Source organism: Salvelinus fontinalis, chromosome 7 (assembly GCF_029448725.1).
Source record: "Salvelinus fontinalis isolate EN_2023a chromosome 7, ASM2944872v1, whole genome shotgun sequence".
Taxonomy (NCBI): Eukaryota; Metazoa; Chordata; class Actinopteri; order Salmoniformes; family Salmonidae; genus Salvelinus; species Salvelinus fontinalis.
In genome coordinates, this window is record NC_074671.1 from 1542508 (window position 1) to 1555320 (window position 12813).

General features: G+C 45.6%; 1 protein-coding gene across 2 annotated transcripts in view; it reads left to right on the forward strand.

Annotated features, from left to right (window-relative positions):
• The first annotated feature begins 315 nt into the window (after positions 1-315).
• Positions 316-12813, forward strand: part of map3k22 (mitogen-activated protein kinase kinase kinase 22) — a 146192-nt gene continuing 133694 nt past the window's right edge. For both annotated transcript variants that reach the window (XM_055928155.1, XM_055928156.1), the window contains exons 1-2: positions 316-454; positions 561-676. The gene's annotated coding sequence lies outside the window, so the exon portion shown is untranslated. The remainder of the gene's footprint in view (positions 455-560; positions 677-12813) is intronic.

Sequence of the window (12813 nt, forward strand, 5' to 3'; positions counted from 1 at the left end):
CCCATGCCATGCATTCACTGGAGGGCAGCAGATACCACAGTTCGTGGATTTAGTCCTCAAAGTGGATCCATCCACGTCGTCATTTCCCGTTCGTGTTCTTGCGGACATCAGGGGTGTATTCGTTACGGAAACCGTTTAACGAATCAGCACCGTCGGAATTTTCCAAATGTCCTCGTTCCAACTAGCATGTGAATGCGGCAAGACTCGCTGCTCTGAACACACGAGGTCTGTTTCTACCCCCTCCAGCAGGTGGCGGCGATGCACCGTTTAGGACGGAGTCCGCCGATAAAAGCTTAAAGGAGTAGAAGAAGAAGAGCAGACAAGCGGGGAGCGACAGAAACTTTCTTCTCAAAGAAAGCTGATCTTTTAAAGCTTTCGAGGGACGTCCAGAGGACACCAGTGGATTATTTATTTACCTGGGAGAGAGCACATTATATTTCTAGGTTTTACCAGGGTGAATAGAAGCTTTTTGTTTTTCAGTTTTATTCGCTAACTGTACGTGAACTGAGCGCAGCTTCCGGATGTAACTGTTTAGGGTTTGGGTCCTCTTCTCTCTGCAGGTTTTCGCCATTCTTCCTGTCTGCCCATGGTGCTTTCTAACAGCAATGGTGTATTCGATACCGTCGATAATCCTCATGAAGTGTTTTCAGAAGAATGAAGATACCCGGGTAACAAGGTGAGAATTCATGCTGAGTTAAAAACTGTAGCCTTTGACAGTCTGCAAGATCCATCTTTTATGTCGCCTATTTGTTTAGTAAGTCTGGGATGGAAATCGACTCTCCCAGTTTTGAGGGTTAGATTGCCGTCCTCTCCTCCACAAGCCACGGACCAGTTAACTGTTGTCATTGGCTGTGGTTCGGTTCAACTTTGTTGTCATTGGCTGCTGTGTTCCCCAACCAACACCTGTCCTGTAGGGTCATCCCCTGTCATGTTGTATCTTTTATTTTCCAACTTTTCTCTCCTGTCTAACCCCTTTCCTACTGTCTCCTCTCCTTCCTGAGAACTGTCTAACCCCTTTCCTACTGTCTCCTCTCCTGTCTAACCCTTTTCCTACTGCCTCCTCTCCTGTCTAACCCTTTTCCTACTGTCTCCTCTCCTGTCTAACCCTTTTCCTACTGTCTCCTCTCCTGTCTAACCCTTTTCCTACTGTCTCCTCTCCTGTCTAACCCTTTTCCTACTGTCTCCTCTCCTGTCTAACCCTTTTCCTACGGTCTCCTCTCCTGTCTAACCCTTTTCCTACTGCCTCCTCTCCTGTCTAACCCTTTTCCTACTGTCTCCTCTCCTTCCTGAGAACTGTCTAACCCTTTTCCTACTGTCTCCTCTCCTGTCTAACCCTTTTCCTACTGTCTCCTCTCCTGTCTAACCCTTTTCCTACTGTCTCCTCTCCTGTCTAACCCTTTTCCTACTGTCTCCTCTCCTGTCTAACCCTTTTCCTACTGTCTCCTCTCCTGTCTAACCCTTTTCCTACTGTCTCCTCTCCTGTCTAACCCTTTTCCTACTGTCTCCTCTCCTGTCTAACCCTTTTCCTACTGTCTCCTCTCCTGTCTAACCCTTTTCCTACTGTCTCCTCTCCTGTCTAACCCTTTTCCTACTGTCTCCTCTCCTGTCTAACCCTTTTCCTACGGTCTCCTCTCCTGTCTAACCCTTTTCCTACTGCCTCCTCTCCTGTCTAACCCTTTTCCTACTCTCTCCTCTCCTTCCTGAGAACTGTCTAACCATTTTCCTACTGTCTCCTCTCCTGTCTAACCCTTTTCCTACTGTCTCCTCTCCTGTCTAACCCTTTTCCTACTGCCTCCTCTCCTGTCTAACCCTTTTCCTACTGCCTCCTCTCCTGTCTAACCCTTTTCCTACTTCCTCCTCTCCTGTCTAACCCTTTTCCTACTGCCTCCTCTCCTGTCTAACCCTTTTCCTACTCTCTCCTCTCCTTCCTGAGAACTGTCTAACCCTTTTCCTACTGCCTCCTCTCCTGTCTAACCCTTTTCCTACTGCCTCCTCTCCTGTCTAACCCTTTTCCTACTGCCTCCTCTCCTGTCTAACCCTTTTCCTACGGTCTCCTCTCCTGTCTAACCCTTTTCCTACTGTCTCCTCTCCTGTCTAACCCTTTTCCTACGGTCTCCTCTCCTGTCTAACCCTTTTCCTACTGCCTCCTCTCCTGTCTAACCCTTTTCCTACTCTCTCCTCTCCTTCCTGAGAACTGTCTAACCCTTTTCCTACTGTCTCCTCTCCTGTCTAACCCTTTTCCTACTGCCTCCTCTCCTGTCTAACCCTTTTCCTACTGCCTCCTCTCCTGTCTAACCCTTTTCCTACTCTCTCCTCTCCTTCCTGAGAACTGTCTAACCATTTTCCTACTGTCTCCTCTCCTGTCTAACCCTTTTCCTACTGCCTCCTCTCCTGTCTAACCCTTTTCCTACTGCCTCCTCTCCTTACAGTTTTACTGTAAACTTAGTAAAATCTTAAATGTTGCTTTGCTATTTTTGTTCAGTACATTTCCAGTGTCTTTGAATAGACTTAATCTTTCTAGGGACGCTGACACTAACTTAACACACACATGGAAAAGTGCTGCTTTTCCCCCTAGAAACTCTCCTTTAGCCTGGCTATGAACTCACCACAATCTCCCCGTGTCTTCTGCGTGAGTAACCATCTGATTCAGAGGGAGAGAAAGAGAGCGTTCTCCTCTGAGGAGTTAGAGGCACTGTTTAGGCTGCTGTCTCCATGGTAACAGTGTTTAGTTCTGCTGCTGTCCCCGGTACTGTAGTCTCTCCGCTGGTGACATCACCGGAGTCTGATCGTCCCTAGTGACCAGACACCACCCCCACGGTAATGACACCAAACAAAATACATTGATTTCAAAGTTTAACAAACCATACAACTCAATGCTCAAGTACTACTTTTAACAATTTTACACGTTTTACTAGAATACTTTTTACTAGAATACGTTTTACTAGAATACGTTTACTAGAATACGTTTTACTAGAATATGTTTTACTAGAATACGTTTACTAGAATACGTTTTACTAGAATACGTTTTACTAGAATACGTTTTACTAGAATACGTTTTACTAGAATACGTTTTACTAGAATACGTAGAATACGTTTTACTAGAATACGTAGAATACGTTTTACTAGAATACGTAGAATACGTTTTACTAGAATACGTAGAATACGTTTTACTAGAATACGTAGAATACGTTTTACTAGAATACGTAGAATACGTTTTACTAGAATACGTAGAATACGTTTTACTAGAATACGTTTTACTAGAATACGTTTACTAGAATACGTTTTACTAGAATACGTTTTACTAGAATACGTTTTACTAGAATACGTTTTACTAGAATACGTTTTACTAGAATACGTTTACTAGAATACGTTTACTAGAATACGTTTTACTAGAATACGTTTACTAGAATACGTTTTACTAGAATACGTTTTACTAGAATACGTAGAATACGTTTTACTAGAATACGTAGAATACGTTTTACTAGAATACGTAGAATACGTTTTACTAGAATACGTAGAATACGTTTTACTAGAATACGTTTACTAGAATACGTTTACTAGAATACGTTTACTAGAATACGTTTTACTAGAATACGTAGAATACGTTTTACTAGAATACGTTTTACTAGAATACGTAGAATACGTTTTACTAGAATACGTAGAATACGTTTTACTAGAATACGTAGAATACGTTTTACTAGAATACGTAGAATACGTTTTACTAGAATACGTAGAATACGTTTTACTAGAATACGTAGAATACGTTTTACTAGAATACGTAGAATACGTTTTACTAGAATACGTAGAATACGTTTTACTAGAATACGTTTACAAGAATACGTTTTACTAGAATACGTAGAATACGTTTTACTAGAGTACGTAGAATACGTTTTACTAGAGTACGTAGAATACGTTTTACTAGAATACGTTTTACTAGAATACAGTTACTAGAATACGTTTTACTAAAACACGTTTTACTAGAATACGAATCGAGGTGGGGGCTAGATCAGGTGGGAGGAGTCGAGGTGGGGGCTAGATCAGGTGGGAGGAGTCGAGGTGGAGGCTAGATCAGGTGGGAGGAGTCGAGGTGGAGGCTAGATCAGGTGGGAGGAGTCGAGGTGGAGGCTAGATCACGTGGGAGGAGTCGAGGTGGGGGCTAGATCAGGTGGGAGGAGTCGAGGAGGAGGCCTAGATCAGGTGGGAGGAGTCGAGGTGGAGGCTAGATCAGGTGGGAGGAGTCGAGGTGGAGGCTAGATCAGGTGGGAGGAGTCGAGGTGGAGGCTAGATCACGTGGGAGGAGTCGAGGTGGGGGCTAGATCAGGTGGGAGGAGTCGAGGAGGAGGCCTAGATCAGGTGGGAGGAGTCGAGGTGGAGGCTAGATCAGGTGGGAGGAGTCGAGGTGGAGGCTAGATCAGGTGGGAGGAGTCGAGGTGGGGGCTAGATCAGGTGGGAGGAGTCGAGGTGGAGGCTAGATCAGGTGGGATCATTCTAGCCAATGAGAGGGCTGATACAAGTGTGATAACAGGCACAACACCGATATGAAGTGTTTTTTTTTCTCTCAGTTGCCAGGATGTCAGGTGTCCTATTTATATAAGTACACTGTTAACAACCTAATAATTTACAAAACTTCTATTCGATCAAATAAGCCACAAGTAGATAATAACCCATTACATTTTTGTTAACCAAATTCAACACTCACATTGACCTCTATACAGAACTTCTCTCTTGGGTCCAGTCATCCCTCTCTGCTAGAGTGGAGAGAATCGGGGGAGAAGAGCGAAGAGAGGTGGGGGTAAGGGTGAAAGTGCATCATCTATATAGAAATCATTTGTGCACGTGCAGCAGCTGGCGAGCCGTGGAGAGGGAGCCGATTGCAGAGCAACACACACAAACCGTAAAGTCGCTAAATCACAGGTGCTTAAAAAGTAGATACATTTGTCTCTATATTCTTTTTTCTTTTTTTACCAGTAAAAGTCGCTGGAGGTGTCTGGAAACTCGCTATATCTAGCGACAAAGTCTCAAAGTTGGCAGCACTGAGTACAGTAGAGTACAATACATTATAGTGATGTACTGTGTACTAAATTCTACTTTGCTGAACTGTGCTATATAGGGATGTAACGATTCACAGACGCCATCTGTCCCCGATTTTCAAACTTCTTTAAGATCCAATTGTAGATTGCATCGGTCAGAAAATCGATTTCAAACGCTACAAATCGCCAAATCATTTTTGTTGTTGCTCGTATTACTTTCTTTCTACTTTCTGAAAATACCTTTTGTGTCGACGGACGTGTCCTCTCCTTCAGTGTGGAACTAAGCTTGTAACAGTGTTGACAGTCACTGATCTACAAGTCATTTTGCCGAACATCCCCGGGGAATATCAGTAGTCTAGTCAGACTGTGCTTTACATGCTGACCAACGCGTGCTAGGCAGCCTGTTCTTGATCTGGCACATCTGCCAGACACTTTCAGCATTGAAACGCTAAAAAGGACTGCCGATTATTAGGCTTTATTAGTTGAGTGACCGTCCATCTTCAGGAAGTATTCACACCCCTTGACTTTTTTCCAAATTTGGTTGTTACTGCCTGAATTTAAAATGGATTAAATTGAGATTTTGTTCCTGATCTATCTACACACAATTCCCCACAATGTCAAAGTGGAATTTGTTTTAGAAAGTGTTTGAAATGAATAATAGATGAAAAGCTGAATTGTCTTGAGTGAAGTATTCAACCCCTTTGTTATGACTTAATAAGTCCACGAGTAAAAATGTGCTGAAATCACTAAAGTTGCGTGTTGATCAATAGTGTTTTAACATGATTTTGGAATGACTTCCCCTATCTCTGTACCCAGACTTCCCCTATCTCTGTACCCAGACTTCCCCTATCTCTGTACCCAGACTTCCCCTATCTCTGTACCCAGACTTCCCCTATCTCTGTACCCAGACTTCCCCTATCTCTGTACCCAGACTTCCCCTATCTCTGTACCCAGACTTCCCCTATCTCTGTACCCAGACTTCCCCTATCTCTGTACCCAGACTTCCCCTATCTCTGTACCCAGACTTCCCCTATCTCTGTACCCAGACTTCCCCTATCTCTGTACCCAGACTTCCCCTATCTCTGTACCCAGACTTCCCCTATCTCTGTACCCAGACTTCCCCTATCTCTGTACCCAGACTTCCCCTATCTCTGTACCCAGACTTCCCCTATCTCTGTACCCAGACTTCCCCTATCTCTGTACCCAGACTTCCCCTATCTCTGTACCCAGACTTCCCCTATCTCTGTACCCAGACTTCCCCTATCTCTGTACCCAGACTTCCCCTATCTCTGTACCCAGACTTCCCCTATCTCTGTACCCAGACTTCCCCTATCTCTGTACCCAGACTCCCCCTATCTCTGTACCCAGACTCCCCCTATCTCTGTACCCAGACTTCCCCTATCTCTGTACCCAGACTTCCCCTATCTCTGTACCCAGACTTCCCCTATCTCTGTACCCAGACTTCCCCTATCTCTGTACCCAGACTTCCCCTATCTCTGTACCCAGACTTCCCCTATCTCTGTACCCAGACTTCCCCTATCTCTGTACCCAGACTTCCCCTATCTCTGTACCCAGACTTCCCCTATCTCTGTACCCAGACTTCCCCTATCTCTGTACCCAGACTTCCCCTATCTCTGTACCCAGACTTCCCCTATCTCTGTACCCAGACTTCCCCTATCTCTGTACCCAGACTTCCCCTATCTCTGTACCCAGACTTCCCCTATCTCTGTACCCAGACTTCCCCTATCTCTGTACCCAGACTTCCCCTATCTCTGTACCCAGACTTCCCCTATCTCTGTACCCAGACTTCCCCTATCTCTGTACCCAGACTTCCCCTATCTCTGTACCCAGACTTCCCCTATCTCTGTACCCAGACTTCCCCTATCTCTGTACCCAGACTTCCCCTATCTCTGTACCCAGACTTCCCCTATCTCTGTACCCAGACTTCCCCTATCTCTGTACCCAGACTTCCCCTATCTCTGTACCCAGACTTCCCCTATCTCTGTACCCAGACTTCCCCTATCTCTGTACCCAGACTTCCCCTATCTCTGTACCCAGACTTCCCCTATCTCTGTACCCAGACTTCCCCTATCTCTGTACCCAGACTTCCCCTATCTCTGTACCCAGACTTCCCCTATCTCTGTACCCAGACTTCCCCTATCTCTGTACCCAGACTTCCCCTATCTCTGTACCCAGACTTCCCCTATCTCTGTACCCAGACTTCCCCTATCTCTGTACCCAGACTTCCCCTATCTCTGTACCCAGACTTCCCCTATCTCTGTACCCAGACTTCCCCTATCTCTGTACCCAGACTTCCCCTATCTCTGTACCCAGACTTCCCCTATCTCTGTACCCAGACTTCCCCTATCTCTGTACCCAGACTTCCCCTATCTCTGTACCCAGACTTCCCCTATCTCTGTACCCAGACTTCCCCTATCTCTGTACCCAGACTTCCCCTATCTCTGTACCCAGACTTCCCCTATCTCTGTACCCAGACTTCCCCTATCTCTGTACCCAGACTTCCCCTATCTCTGTACCCAGACTTCCCCTATCTCTGTACCCAGACTTCCCCTATCTCTGTACCCAGACTTCCCCTATCTCTGTACCCAGACTTCCCCTATCTCTGTACCCAGACTTCCCCTATCTCTGTACCCAGACTTCCCCTATCTCTGTACCCAGACTTCCCCTATCTCTGTACCCAGACTTCCCCTATCTCTGTACCCAGACTTCCCCTATCTCTGTACCCAGACTTCCCCTATCTCTGTACCCAGACTTCCCCTATCTCTGTACCCAGACTTCCCCTATCTCTGTACCCAGACTTCCCCTATCTCTGTACCCAGACTTCCCCTATCTCTGTACCCAGACTTCCCCTATCTCTGTACCCAGACTTCCCCTATCTCTGTACCCAGACTTCCCCTATCTCTGTACCCAGACTTCCCCTATCTCTGTACCCAGACTTCCCCTATCTCTGTACCCAGACTTCCCCTATCTCTGTACCCAGACTTCCCCTATCTCTGTACCCAGACTTCCCCTATCTCTGTACCCTGACTTCCCCTATCTCTGTACCCTGACTTCCCCTATCTCTGTACCCTGACTTCCCCTATCTCTGTACCCAGACTTCCCCTATCTCTGTACCCTGACTTCCCCTATCTCTGTACCCAGACTTCCCCTATCTCTGTACCCAGACTTCCCCTATCTCTGTACCCTGCAAATACAAGTATATGTAAGTTCCCTCAATTGAGTCATACATTTCAAGCACAGATTCCACCTGAAAGACCAGGGATATTATATTTTTCTATGCCTTGCAAAGAAGTGCGTTGGTAGATGTGTAAATATTTTAAAAAGCAGACAGTGAATATCGCTTTCAGCATGGTGAAGTTATTAATGAAGCTTTGGATGGTGTATCAATACACCCAGTCACTACAAAGATACAGGCTTCCTTCCTAACTCAGTTGCCGGAGAGGAAGGAAACTGCTCATTCACCGTGAGACCAATGGTAATTTTTCAAACAATTTACAGAGTTGAATGGTTGTGATATGAGAACTGAGGATGGATACATCAACAACATTGTAGTTACTCCAGAATACTAACATACATTTCATAGTAAAAAGGAAGCCTGTACAGAATAAAAAAGCATTCCAAGACATCCATCCTGTTTGCAACAAGACACTAAAGTAATACTGCAAAAATGTGGCAAAGAATGTATTATTTGTTTTATATTTGAGGTAAACACAACACCTCACCTGAGTACCACTCTTCATATTTTCAATCATGGTGGTGGCTGCATCATGTTATGGGTAGGATAAAAACAAACCGAATTATTGCTAAGCACAGGCATAATCCTAGAGGAAAACCTGGTTCAGTCAGCTTTCCAACAGACACTGGGAGGTGAATTCACCTTTCAATAGGACAATAATCTAAAACACAAGGCCAAATATAAACTGGAGTTGCTTACGAAGAAGAGTGCATGTTCCTGGGTGGCTTAGTGTCTTGGAAAAATGGCAAGATTTAAATGTCTTTCTAGCAATGATCAACAACCATTTTTAATAAGTATTAATGGCCAAATATTGTACAATCCAGGTGTACAAAGATCTTAGACTTATCCCAAAAGACTCAGCTGTTAAAGGTGTTGTCTCAGGGGGTGAATGTGTCTAATCAATACATTTTTCATTTTTTTAAATAAACGTTAGAATTGTTCTTCCACTTTGAGTATTTTGTGTGTAAATCATTGACAAAAAAAATGACAATAGCGGTGGGGGTGGCGGCGGGGGTGGTGGGGGTGGCGGCGGCGGGGGTGGTGGGGGTGGCGGCGGCGGGGGTGGTGGGGGTGGCGGCGGGGGTGGGGGTGGCGGTGGTGGTGGCGGTGGTGGTGGCGTGGGGAGTGTTTTCATGGCACACGTTGAGCCCTTGATTAAAGTGGAGCAACGTGGCCTCCCGAGTAGTGCAGCGGTCTAAGGCATCGCTTGTGGCGTCACTACAGACGCACGGTCGATCTCAGGCTGTCACACAACCAGCGGTGACCGGAAGTCCGATAGGGCGGCGCACAATTGGCCCAGCGTTGTTTGGGTTTGGCTGTGGGGAGGACGCATGACGCGACCTTCGCCTCTCCGGAGCCCGTTGGGAAGTTGCAGCGATGAGACCAGATCGTAGAGGCCTCTGCATTTGGGTCAATTCAAGAAGTGAGTTGAATTTAAACTTCATAAATTGACTTTTCAGTTTATTGAAAAGTAATTGAAAAAAATATGGCTTTTTTCAAATTATAAATTTTTTGAATTTCTCTTAACCTTCTTGAAATGACTCTAGGGTGGAGATACCCAGCTTAGGACAAGGTATGTTTCCATGGGGAAGCTTTCAAAACCGATTCATGGGACCGTTGCTAACTAGCATCTCTTGTCTCTGGAATTTACCCCAGCCCTGCTCTGCTTAGCTTCATATGGGAGGAAAAACACATGTGTTTGTGGTAACATGTCATCAACATCCGAGTGTAATGGAAAGAACAGCTCTAATCTACAGATGGCCTGTTAGCTTCATCTCAGGGAAAGATGTTTACCCAGAGAGATGGCAGACAGCAGGGTTCTATCAGGGGGGAAAGATGTTCCTACTCAACTAGAGAGATGGTAGACAGCAGGGTTCTATCAGGGGGAAAGATGTTCCTACCAGAGAGATGGCAGACAGCAGGGTTCTATCAGGGGGAAAGATGTTCCTACTCAGCCAGAGAGATGGCAGACAGCAGGGTTCTATCAGGGGGAAAGATGTTCCTACTCAGCCAGAGAGATGGCAGACAGCAGGGTTCTATCAGGGGGGAAAGATGTTCCTACTCAGCCAGAGAGATGGTAGACAGCAGGGTTCTATCAGGGGGGAAGATGTTCCTACTCAGCCAGAGATAAAGATGTTCCTACTCAGCCAGAGAGATGGTAGACAGCAGGGTTCTATCAGGGGGGAAGATGTTCCTACTCAGCCAGAGATAAAGATGTTCCTACTCAGCCAGAGAGATGGTAGACAGCAGGGTTCTATCAGGGGGGAAGATGTTCCTACTCAGCCAGAGAGATGGTAGACAGCAGGGTTCTATCAGGGGGAAAGATGTTCCTACTCAGCCAGAGAGATGGTAGACAGCAGGGTTCTATCAGGGGGAAAGATGTTCCTACTCAGCCAGAGAGATGGTAGACAGCAGGGTTCTATCAGGGTGAAAGATGTTCCTACTCAGCCAGAGAGATGGTAGACAGCAGGGTTCTATCAGGGGGAAAGATGTTCCTACCAGAGAGATGGTAGACAGCAGGGTTCTATCAGGGTGAAAGATGTTCCTACTCAGCCAGAGAGATGGTAGACGGCAGGGTTCTATCAGGGGGGAAGATGTTTACCCAGAGAGATGGTAGACAGCAGGGTTCTATCAGGGGGAAAGATGTTCCTACTCAGCCAGAGAGATGGTAGACAGCAGGGTTCTATCAGGGGGAAAGATGTTCCTACTCAGCCAGAGAGATGGTAGACAGCAGGGTTCTATCAGGGGGAAAGATGTTCCTACCAGAGAGATGGTAGACAGCAGGGTTCTATCAGGGGGAAAGATGTTCCTACTCACCCAGAGAGATGGTAGACAGCAGGGTTCTATCAGGGGGAGAGATGTTCCTACTCAGCCAGAGAGATGGTAGACAGCAGGGTTCTATCAGGGGGAAAGATGTTCCTACTCAGCCAGAGAGATGGTAGACAGCAGGGTTCTATCAGGGTGAAAGATGTTCCTACTCAGCCAGAGAGATGGTAGACAGCAGGGTTCTATCAGGGGGAGAGATGTTCCTACTCAGCCAGAGAGATGGTAGACAGCAGGGTTCTATCAGGGGGAAAGATGTTCCTACTCAGCCAGAGAGATGGTAGACAGCAGGGTTCTATCAGGGGGAAAGATGTTCCTACTCAGCCAGAGAGAAAGATGTTCCTACTCAGCCAGAGAGATGGTAGACAGCTGTGTGTCTGTTACTATGATGATCTGCTAGTCTACTAGTTTCCTCTGTTCTTGTGTCTGTTACTATGACGATCTGCTAGTCTACTAGTTTGTGTCTGTTACTATGACGATCTGCTAGTCTACTAGTTTGTGTCTGTTACTATGACGATCTGCTAGTCTACTAGTTTGTGTCTGTTACTATGATGATCTGCTAGTCTACTAGTTTCCTTTGTTCTTGTGTCTGCCTCTTGACAGATGTTTTTTTACTCCAGTCTAAATTGTATGTTTTAGTCTGAACGCTGCGAGATGAGGAACTATTGTGCCATACAACTGAATCGGTCATCTAATATAGTATTAAACACTGTGTACAAAACATTAGGAACATCATCACATGTTCAGTCTGGATTCACTAGGTCAGTCTATGTAATGGAAAGAGCAGGTGTTCCTAATGTTTTGAACACTTAGTTTAGTATTTAGGTTTCAGTCTCTAATACAATAGTTGGTCCCCTGTCTCTAATACACTAGTTGGTCTCTAATACACTAGTTGGTCCCCTGTCTCTAATACACTAGTTGGTCTCTAATAAACTAGTTGGTCCCCAGTCTCTAATACACTAGTTGGTCTCTAATACACTAGTTGGTCCCCAGTCTCTAATACACTAGTTGGTCTCTAATACACTAGTTGGTCTCTAATACACTAGTTGGTCCCCGGTCTCTAATACACTAGTTGGTCTCTAATACACTAGTTGGTCCCCTGTCTCTAATACACTAGTTGGTCTCTAATACACTAGTTGGTCCCCTGTCTCTAATACACTAGTTGGTCCCCAGTCTCTAATACACTAGTTGGTCTCTAATACACTAGTTGGTCCCCGGTCTCTAATACACTAGTTGGTCCCCTGTCTCTAATACACTAGTTGGTCCCCAGTCTCTAATACACTAGTTGGTCTCTAATACACTAGTTGGTCTCTAATACACTAGTTGGTCTCTAATACACTAGTTGGTCTCTAATACACTAGTTGGTCCCCTGTCTCTAATACACTAGTTGGTCCCCAGTCTCTAATACACTAGTTGGTCCCCTGTCTCTAATACACTAGTTGGTCTCTAATACACTAGTTGGTCCCCGGTCTCTAACACACTAGTTGGTCCCCTGTCTCTAATACACTAGTTGGTCTCTAATACACTAGTTGGTCCCCTGTCTCTAATACACTAGTTGGTCCCCAGTCTCTAATACACTAGTTGGTCTCTAATACACTAGTTGGTCCCCGGTCTCTAATACACTAGTTGGTCCCCGGTCTCTAATACACTAGTTGGTCCCCAGTTTCTAATACACTAGTTGGTCCCCAATGCACTAGTTGGTCT